The following is an 11,206-nucleotide window of genomic DNA, read 5'->3' on the forward strand; positions in this document are numbered from 1 at the left end:
ATACATGGTGGCTGGTCTCTACTCTGGACATGGGCAACATCTCAACCTGAGATGTACTCTCACCTTCATTACCCTGCAGAAGCCCATACTCTCTCTTTAAAAAGAGGCTCTCACCTGCTCTCTCGGGTGCGTTCTCTTTCCCCCACCCCCCACACACACCTCTAGTAAATTTATTTAAGTAAGATTTTACTTCACCTTAAAAAATTAATTAAAAACGTTTGGATATGGGTCCTGCTCACAAATCTCATAGGCAAGCCTATATAAAATGATCCCCCGAAAAATAAAGCCTAGTCTAAGAAAAATAGCTAAAACTCTACATCAAAACAGACAGAAAAGCATTAGTTTCCATCCAGACTAAATTTTAATCTGGTTTTATAAACTTCCATTCTTGTCAATGAACCAATATTCTCAGTAAAATATATCAGTTAAGAGCATAACATATTTTCAATCTTATAGCATAAAGCAAGCATTAGATTCCATATTCCAATCTTTAATAGTTTCATTCTTAATCTGCATAAGGCAGAATCCAATGCTACTAAGGCAAACAATTGATTTTAATAAAAGCTAAATGTTGGTTTCAAAAACTATAGCCAAACATTATTACAAAATGCAAAACAGAAAATGCATATATTTATGTAGTACTATCACTAAGTTTCTAGACTAAGGTACTTAGTTTTATAAAGTAAAAAATTATGCATCCAAAGGTAAGTTCAAATAAATTTGTAAAAGTATGCTTATTAATGAATATCTTTAAAAATAAAGTAATACTTCTTACCTTCTGGAGTTGGAATGCACCCCAAGAAAATGAAAGGAGGGAAAAAAAAGAGCTTTTAATTTTTCTTTACAAAGCAACAATGAAGCCAAAAATTAAACTCTCCCTTACCCTCCCAGCAATACCTACAATTCCTCAAGAGTAACCAGCGTTGCTACATTTAAACATTCTTCTTACTTACAAGTTTACCTAAAATATCAGTGTCTATAGATGCAAAATTAAATTCACTTCAATAGTCAAAACCATTACAGATAACAGTTTCAGTACCCAAATTAGATGGCAGAAGTAACTCACAGCAAACAGTTAAACATGGGCGCAAAACTTCCCCATTCGTCCCATGCATTTCAATTCAAGGAGCCATCAAAAAGCCATCAGCTATGGGCCCTAAGCTCTACTGGTTTCTCTTTGATCCATAAAGAAATTCATTGTGAATCTGAGTAACAATGAGTAAGAGTAGACTTTTCAGCTAATATCCAAACATTTTGCCTTTTTTTTTTTTTACCTTTAATCCTTCTTGACATTCCTACCAGATTTGGGCTTGAAGGCCAACTATAACTAGCAGATAAAGGAAAATGGAGGCCAAATTGAAAGGTTGCCCAGCCTTAGATAAATAAGTTTTCTATCAATGTGTGTGTTCACTGTTAAACTTGGGATCACCCCAAAGCAATTCAAATGATGACTGAAAAGCAGTAAAGTATGCTGCCTGCATTTTCTTTGCTATCTACTTTCACATAGAAAAAAAACAAGGCTGGGATTAGGCTGTGGTTTTAGCTTTTAAGCTAGTATTTACTTATATATCATGAGTGTACCTAAGTAAATGAGTACTACTAGTTAAATGCTGCTGAGAGGTAAAAATTCAATATGGCAAATGTTTATTGAGCATTTTGATCTTCAATAGTTTCCCAGTGTTTTTTGCAATTCCAACTTGAAAGGATACATTACTGAAACGTAAGAAAGCAAGAAAAATTCCTTGCTATATAACAGCTCTGAGCTCTGCAAAACAAAAATATAAAGACCTAGTTAAATGATTTAAGATATTCGCTTATGGGCCCGGAGAGATAGCACAGCGGCGTTTGCCTTGCAAGCAGCCGATCCAAGGGACCAAGGTGGTTGGTTTCGAATCCCGTGTCCCATATGGTCCCCCGTGCCTGCCAGGAGGAGCAAACAGCCAGGAGTAACCCCTGAGCACCGCTGAGTGTGACCCAAAAACAAACAAACAAAAAAAAGATATTTCCTTACAGAAAGAATGGACCCTTTCAGAAGCAAAGTTATCAGAAGGGACTAAGGGTTTGTTAAAATTTCTAGAAAGCAAACTACGGGTAAAGAGTATCTAATTTAATGCTACTATATGACAGCAAAGCATGTAAAACAATTTGGAAAAATAATAGGGCAAATGCTATATTATGTATAGAAACAGTTCTCAGAAGGAAAAGGAAACTGAACTACAGTCCACACCCCAATCAAGATTCAAAACTCCTGTTGGAGAGATAGCCTGGAGATAGGGCGTTTGCCTTGCATTCAGAAGGACAGTGGTTCGAATCCCAGCATCCCATATCCCCAGCCTGCCAGGTGTGACCCTAAAACAAAACAAAACAAAACAAAAGATTCAAAACTCCACAGATCTTCATTAAAATAAACGAGTTAAAAAAAAAAACAAAAACAAGAGGGGGCCAGAGAGATAGCATGGAGGTAGGGTGTTTGCCTTTCATGCAGAAGGATGATGGTTCAAATCCTGGCATCCCATATGGTCCTCTGAGCCTGCCAGGAATGATTTCTGAGGGTAGAGCCAGGAGTAACCCAAAAACCAAAACAAACCAAAACAAACAAACAAGAGGTAACTGTACTATCCTAATTTCCTTTTTCAGCTGTACCACTCAAAGACAGAAATTGTCTGAAAGTGAGAGTTGCCACTCATCAGATATTAATCAGAACTAGATAAACTTCCAGTGCATGAGATCTACCTCAAATCTACCAATCACAAAACTAACACTTGTCTTCCTTTCAAAATCTTTTTCCATAAAGAACTAAAATCTTGAGCAAGGGAATTGGCTCTGCAGAAGAGCCTTAGCTTTATATGTGTGATGCCCAGGATTCGACTTCCTACACTCCCAAGTACTACCAGAAATCACCCCAACATCCAAGTGGGGAGGAGGGTTGCCTCCCTCACCTCCAACATAGCCAAGTATATCTGGGCCTGCACCAGCCAAAAGAAAAATAAAATCAATACACACAGATACAAACAATACCTTTCAATGTTTCTTCAATTTCAAAAGTGGCAAAAATGACCAATCTAACTGATGAGGATGGCAACTGGTTACATTTATAGCTATAAAATTTATTCACTCGCATCAACCTATGGTATAAAATATTCCAATGAATGCACCAAGATTCTTTTATATCATGAACTTCTGGAACCACTTAGGGAGATCTAATTCAGGAGAGAAAAAAACTCAAATTCTGAATGATAAATTCACAAGTGCTAAGAATCCTGATTTTTCCATTCTCTTCTCTCATCACTTCACTCATCAATAACAGGTGAGAAAGAGGAAGAATAATATGGTCTTAGAAAATACTTCATGGGCCAGAGAGAATAGCATGGAGATAAGATAAGGCGTTTTTGCCTTGCATGTAGAAGGACGGTGTTTTGAATCCCAGCATCCGATAAGGTCCCCTGAGCCTGCCTGGGGCGATTTCTGAGCATAGAGCCAGGAGTAGCCCCTGAGCGCGGCCAGATGTGACCCAAAAACCAAAAACAACAAAACAACAAAAACGAAAATACTTCACAAGTATCTGCTTTCCTATATATCTTCTTCCTGATTCCCTATTAGCTGTCAGAAGTGGCTTACAGGATGAAGAAAAACCAGGTAGGGAGGGTAGGGAGAAAGTAAATCCTAAAGGTAATGGTTGGCACTTTAAAAGAGATTTGAAATCTTCTATCTTAAAGGCCTGGTGAACAGGAATCCCCAGGCCCAAGCAGCAGGCTGAGTATGGTCAAGAAAGGCCTCCAGGGTGCCCCAAGCAATGCTTGAGAGACTTCCATGGAAAAACAAACATAACAAAAAGCACAAATGCCTAGGGCGACCATTCCTAATGGAGGGAAAAACCAAGAAGGGCAACAGTGGGGACTGCAGTGACAGGTGTGCAGCAAAGTGCTCAAAGTGCACAGAAACACTGGACTTTCATACTCTTCCTGTGTGTCTGTCCTATTAGTACGCATGTGCTTATTGTGTCTTTTGTGGGGTTGGAGAGGATTTGGGCCAGACTAACTGTGCTCAGAAGTCACTCCTGACAGGGGACAGGGGATTATCCACAGTGTCAGGGATTGAACTTGGGTCAGGCATGTTCAAAGATAGCCAGCATCCTACCAATAATCTCTCAGCCCCAACTGCTCCATTTTTCATAATTTAGAATTTCCAAATTGCATACAATGTCTTCTAAATGTCATCGGTTAAGACACAAATTCAAAATAAAAATATTGAGGAGCTGAAATAACTTGAGATTTATTATTAAACTCTGAGGGGTAAAAGGATTTATCTTTGCAATTTTGGTTTACTTTCCAAAAGTAAATATTTTGTTTGTTTTGGGACACACCCAAAGATGCTCAGGGGTTACTCCTGGCTTTGTGCTTAGAAAACACCTCTGGCAGACTCAGGGAACCATATGGGATGCTGGGAATTGAACCCAGGTGGGCTGCGTGCAAGGCAAATATCCTACTGCTGTGCTATCACTCCAGCCCCAAGATTTGTATTTTTTGTTAGTTTGTTTTTGGGTCACACCCGGCAGTACTCAGGGGTTACTTCTGAGCTCTATGCTCAGAAATCGCTCCTGGCAGGTTCAGGGAACCATATGGGATGCTGGGATTTGAACCACTGACCTGCATGAAAGCAAACGCCTTACCTCCACGCTATCTCTCCGGCCCTCAAGATTTGTATTTTTTTTTTTTTTTGGTTTTTGGGCCACACCCAGTAACGCTCAGGGGTTACTCCTGGCTATGTGCTCAGAAGTTGCTCCTGGCTTGGGGGACCATATGGGACACCGGGGGATCGAACCGCGGTCCGTCCAAGGTTAGCGCAGGCAAGGCAGGCACCTTACCTTTAGCGCCACCGCCCGGCCCCAAGATTTGTATTTTTAAAAGAATCTTTAGTATCAAACCCCTAAGTTTCAGTAAGGTATGTAAAAGGTATGTAAAGGTCTTCACAAAAGAAGATTATGTATTTTTGAGCCTGTATCAGAAACTATTAACTTATCAATGTCCACTCCTTAGATAGTAATCTGATTTAATTAACACCGAAACCATAGTTCCACTTCATTACTACCTTTTTGATCACTCAAGCATCCATGCTTAAAACAAAACCCCCTCTCAGGCTTAAACACTACTTCCTCATCCCACATAAGGCTCAAAAGTGACTCCCCATGAGGGCAAGTAGGGGAAGCACACCTGGAGGTGCTCAGGGAGCCATGCTGAACTGGGGCTGGATTCGGGTTACACACACACAAAATACAGGACACACTCGCACCCAGCACTTGCTCTTTCCTTAGCACTTTCTGAAGGCTGGAGAGAAGCATTTTTTTTGAGGATGGGGATGGGGTGCTTACCTCACATGTGGCCCAATCTCCCTGCCACCCTCCCAACCCCAACCTCAACCCCACCACCCAGGAGTCATCTCTGAGCAGTCAGGAATTACCCTAAAAACAAAGAATTTTCTTGAAGCTGAAATCCAGGCCAGTGGATTTTCTCCCAACATGCCCCACCCTTTCGGGCCTTCCTGCCTGATCCGGGTCTTCTGTGTCATCAGCAGAGGGTCAAGATCTCTCTAGATTTCCCCTCCTCTGACATTCATAGGTCAGTCCATCCATTTGCTCGGAGACAAACATCTCAAATGTGCCTGTTCTTCCAACTCTGCTATGTGGGGCCCAGTCCACACCACAGCCGCAACTTGCCTGACCAGCCTGAGAGCCTTTCAGTCTTTAACAGCATCAAGTTCTGAAGACTGCAGTCTATTCTCTGGACATCATGTTGTCTAAAATAGAAACCAGGAGGTGAGGGATATGGCCCCAGGGGCTGGAACACACACTTTTCATGTGGAAGTCCAGGTCTGACCCCCAGCACTGCACAGCTGCCCAACACCTCGTTGTTCTCAAAACACTATGGGCAATGACACTGAGTACTACACCAGGTGTGAACCCCCACAAACATGTCAAAATAAAATATGCATCAGGCAGCATTTCATCTTGTAATTACCAGATGAAATGTTCCAAGGTCTATTATGTCTCCTTAAGAACTGAACTACAAATTTGAACAGAACAATACTTAAAACATTTAAGCTACACTAATAGATTCACAGTGGTTTGTTGTGTTCTATTCTCAGCCACCAACTATTTGGTCAAAAAAATCAAGCTCCAGATATAGAAATATAACCACCACAAAGACTCCCAACACCTACTCATTAAAACACCTGTGCTAAATGGCCTATCCAGAGGATAACCACCTTCCAGAAATGTAAAAATGAGTAGAAATTAGAGGCTATTCAGAGATCAAGAATTCTATGTCCAAAAAAAGACAATTATTCTGGGGCTAGAGTGATAAATATAATATGAAAGGTGTTTGCCTTGCACAAGGCTGATCCAGGTTCATCCCTAGCTTCCCATATGGTCCCCAAGTGATTTCTGAGTGCAGAGCCAGGATTAAGCCTCGAGCATCTAAGATCACACACACACACACACACACACACACACACACACACACACACACACAATCTAGAATGAATCATAAAAAGTACTAATGTTTGCATGCAGGAGGCCCTGGTTTGATTCCCAGCACATATTGTGGGTGTCCTGAGTGAATCCTAAGCAGAGTTGGGCATTAGCCCTGAATCTCTGCATTTGATGGGACAGCCTCCAACAAATAGGAACAAGAAAAATGGCAGGAGTGTCCAAAGCAGTTCCAGGATGGCGCCTCTTACTCTGGTTAGTCAGACACAAGACAGAGTGATAGTACAGTGTGGACATGACCAACTCAGGTTTACTCCCTAGCACCTCAAATGGTCCCCCAGCTGTAGGATCAATGATCCCCGAGCACAAGCCAGATGTTTGCCTACCCCCAAAAAATAAGCACTGTGGAAACAAGTGAAAACAGCACCAATGGGCAGAAGAGATGGTATAAGGGCTCAGGTGCTTTGACACTCAGCCAACCTGGTTCCATCCCAGCACAGTATATGGATCCCAACTACCCCCCAAACACTGTCAGGGGTGAGCCCTGAGCACAGAGCCAGGAATAAGCCATGAGCACAGCCAAATATGGCCCAAATGTCCCCTACCCCCTCAATAAGCAACCTCCCGAAATAGAAACTTACACATGAATTGTATTTATTACTCATTAGGGTCAAAAAGTCTGAACAACCCAAACTCCACCAATGGTTGAAGAAACAAAAAATATGTAGCATATGCATCCAAATGAAACAGTATACAGCAAGAAAAGAATGACTTTTTTTTCTGAGTGAGAGCAGTGCTCAGAGGTTACTCCGGGCTCTCCACTCAGAACTATTCCTGGCCAGCTCAGGGAAACATATGGGATGCCAGGGATCAAACCTGCATCAGTCATGTCAAGGCAAGCACCCTATTCGCTGTGCTATAGCTCTGGCCCCAAGAATGACTGGGGGGGGTGGGGTTAGCCACACCCGGTGACGCTCAGGGATTACTCCTGGTCATGCACTCAGAAATAGTTCCTGGCGTGGGGGACCATATGGGACACCAGGGGATCAAACCGTGGTTCATCCTAGATTAGTGTGTGCAAGGCAAACGCTCTACCACCTGCGCCACTGCTCCAGCCCCAAGACTGACTTTTTGATAAATGCTACATTATTATTAATTTCCAAATCATTAGACTAAATGAAAAAAGCCATCACAAAAGCCAGGATATGACATGATCCCACTAAAACTGGCAAATCCTAGGAGACAAAGTTCTTTAAGAGCTGCCTAGGGCTGCAGGAGAGAACTCAAAGAAAGAGAGTGAAAGCATGAATTCAGGGTTTCTTTGGGGAACGATAATGTTTTCGGTGAATATATTAAAGTAAAATCATTAAGATAAACATTTTTAAATAGTGAGTTTCGTGTTATGTAAATCATATCCCCTTTAAAAAGAAACACCAAACACCAAGGGATATACCCTAGGAAGACAAAAATACAAAACTTCCTTCTTCACACCTACATTCATTGCAGTGCTATTTACAATAGCCAGACTCTAGAAACAACCAAGACACTCTTCAACAGATGAATGGCTAAAGAAACTGTGGAACATTTACACAATGGAATATTATGCAGCCGTCAGGAGATAAAGTAATGAAATTTTCCTACACATGGATGTACATGGAATCTATTATGCTGAGTGAAATAAGTCAGAGGAAGAAAGATAGAGAACAATTTCACTCATCTATGGGTTTTAAGAAAAATTAAGAACATTGTTGTAATGTTCTTTTTTTTTTTTTTTTTTTTTTTTTTGGTTTTTGGGTCACACCTGGCGGTGCTCAGGGGTTATTCCTAGCTCCAGGCTCAAAAATTGCTCCTGGCAGGCACGGGGGACCATATGGGACACCGGGATTCGAACCAACCACCTTTGGTGCTGGATTGGCTGCTTGCAAGGCAAACGCCACTGTGCTATCTCTTCGGGCCCTGTTGTAATGTTCTTAATGCCCAGAGACAATAGAGATGAGGTCCAGAAGGACCGGCTCACAAATAAAGCTTACCACAAAGAATGGTCAATGTCGTTAGGGAAATAACTACACTAACAACCATCATGACAATCTTGATGAGTATGAGTAGAATGCCTGTCTCAAATACAGGAAGAGGTTGGGAAGGAGGGAAAGTTGGTGGTGGGAATGTTGCACTGGTGAAGAGGGGATTCTGTTTATGATTGAAACCCAACTACAATCATGCTTGTAATCATAGTGCTTAAGTAAAGATTTGATTTAAAAATAAAGGTGCTCGCTTCGGCAGCACATATACTAAAATTGGAACGATACAGAGAAATTAGCATGGCCCCTGTGCAAGGATAACACGCAAATTTGTGAAGCATTCCATATTTTTTAGAAGAAAAAGAAAAAAAAAGAAAAGAAACACCTAAAACACTCAAAATGAAGGTAGTGGTACACTTAAAATTCTGGATTTTTTTTTTTTTTTGGCTCTTATTCCTGGCTCTGTGCTCAGAAATCACTCTTGGAGGCTCAGAGGATCAAATGTGGTGCCAAAGATTGACACTGGGTTGACTATAATAAGGCCTTAGCACCAATATTATCGCTCTGGTACCCTTTTTTTTTTTCTTTCCTTTATTTTTGAAATTCGGGTTTCTATGTGGGTATACAATGAAAGAATAATTTGATCTTTGGGCCAGGGTTGTGGTCAGCACAAGGTGCCTTGCATGTGTGTTTCTCCACCTTTAGCCAACCAACCAATAACACTTTGTACTTAGAGGGGAGGCTCTGAGCCAATAATTGACAGTGTAGTCGTAGTAATGATTTAATAAGTGAGAGAGAGTGAGACAGAAACAAGACACAGAGAGAAAATTACCTAAACTCTCATGAGCTTTTTGTCAACATTCTATTTTGTGGATACCATCACACGCTAAGCTGACAATAAACCCTGTCCTCAACTCACAGGGGAGAAGGTGGCTGAAAGCTCTGAAACTTCTACCTGGATTCTTTGCCTCTTCCATTGGTTTCATCTTAACCTTTCTCATTTCTTTATATACTTCCTATAAAACCAGAAGTGTAGCTGTCTGGAAGGAGTTACACAAGTACTTCCAAAAATGTTCAAGCCATGAGAATTAAGATGGAGTACCTGGAAATAATGCAGTTGAAAACATAAATTAAGAGGCCTGGGTAAATTAGATGCCCCTCAATAGATGAATGTCTAAAGAAACTATGGTACATATATACAATGGAATATTATGCAGCTGTCAGAAGAAATGAAGTCATGAAATTTTCCTATACATGGATGTATATGGACTCTATTATGCAGGGTGAAATAAGTCAGAGGGAGATAGATAAACACAGAATGGTCTCCCTCATCTATGGGTTTTGAGAAAAATGAAAAATATTTGTGTAATGATTCTCAGAGACAAAATAGAGGAGGACTGGAGGGTCCAGCTCCCGACATAGAGCTCACCACAGGGATTGTTTGGTGCAGTCACAGAAATAATTACACTGAGAACTATCATAACAAAATGTGACTGAGGGCCCGGAGAAATAGCACAGCGGCGAGATAGCACAGCGGCGTTTGCCTTGCAAGCAGCCGATCCAGGACCAAAGGTGGGTGGTTCGAATCCCAGTGTCCCATATGGTCCCCCGTGCCTGCCAGGAGCTATTTCTGAGCAGACAGCCAGGAGTAACCCCTGAGCATCGCCGGGTGTGGCCCAAACACCAAAAAAAAGAAAAAGAAAAAATGTGACTGAATGAGGGAAGTAGAAAGCCTGTCTAGAGTACAGGCTGGTGTGGGGTGGGAAGGAAGGACATTTGGGATATTATTGGTCATGGGAATGTTGCACTGGTGAAGGTATATATATATATATATAATCCAAAATAAAAGGAAAAAATAAGGCCTCCCAATGCTTACCACAGGCTGTGCTCTTTACACTGACTGTATAGAAAGAGGTGGTACAGTAAATGCACCCCATATACACCTCAACCCAGGCCCTTTGCCTGGTCTGTATTGTGAATGGGGGGACGAGAAGAGGGGGGGGGGGGGGGGGGGGGGGGGGGGGGGGGGGGGGGGAGGGGAGGGGGGGGGGGGGGAGGGGGGAGGGGGGGGGGGGGGGGGGGGGGGGAGGGGGGGAGGGAGGGGGGGGGAGAGGGGGGGGGGGGGGGGGGGGGGGGGGGGGGGAGAGGAGGGGATAGGGGGAGAGGAGGGGGAGAGGGAGGGAGAGGGAGAGGGGAGAGGAGGAGAGGGAGGGGAGGGAGAGAGAGAGGGGGAGGGGAGAGAGGGGGGGAGGGGAGAGAGAGGGGGGAGGGGGGAGAGAGAGGGGGGAGGGGGAGAGTGGAGAGAGAGGGGGGGGGAGGGGGGAGAGAGGGGGAGGGGGAGAGAGAGAGGGGGAGGGGAGAGAGGGGAAGGGGAGAGGGGAGAGGGGAGGAGAGAGGAGAGAGGGAGAGAGGGAGAGAGAGGAGAGAGGGAGAGAGGGAGAGAGGGAGAGAGGGAGAGAGAGAGAGAGAGGGAGAGAGAGAGAGAGAGAGAGAGAGAGAGAGAAAGGTGGCGGGCAAGTGCACTGATAAAGGATAAACAAACAAACAACAAATAAAAATAAATAGAACAATGGCAGAGTGTTTGCTTTGCACGCCAGGAGCAATTTCTGAGCTTAGAACCAGGAGTAACCCCTGAGCGCCACTGGAGTGACCTAAACCCCCCCCCCCCAAAAAAGATGGTCAGAAAAGGAACCTTCTCATCCCA

At 43.0% G+C, this 11,206-nt stretch overlaps 2 non-coding genes across 2 annotated transcripts; both read left to right on the forward strand.

The window, feature by feature from the left end:
• The first annotated feature begins 8,748 nt into the window (after nt 1-8,748).
• Nucleotides 8,749-8,854, forward strand: LOC126025134 (U6 spliceosomal RNA). Its single transcript, XR_007501179.1, has one exon. It is a non-coding gene; the product is annotated as a U6 spliceosomal RNA (small nuclear RNA).
• Nucleotides 8,855-10,361: 1,507 nt separating this feature from the next.
• LOC126025441 (small nucleolar RNA SNORA51) lies at nt 10,362-10,494 on the forward strand. The gene has a single exon (XR_007501446.1). It is a non-coding gene; the product is annotated as a small nucleolar RNA SNORA51 (small nucleolar RNA).
• The last annotated feature ends 712 nt before the right edge of the window (nt 10,495-11,206 follow it).

The sequence above is a fragment of the Suncus etruscus genome, chromosome 12 (genome assembly GCF_024139225.1).
Source record: "Suncus etruscus isolate mSunEtr1 chromosome 12, mSunEtr1.pri.cur, whole genome shotgun sequence".
NCBI lineage: Eukaryota > Metazoa > Chordata > Mammalia > Eulipotyphla > Soricidae > Suncus > Suncus etruscus.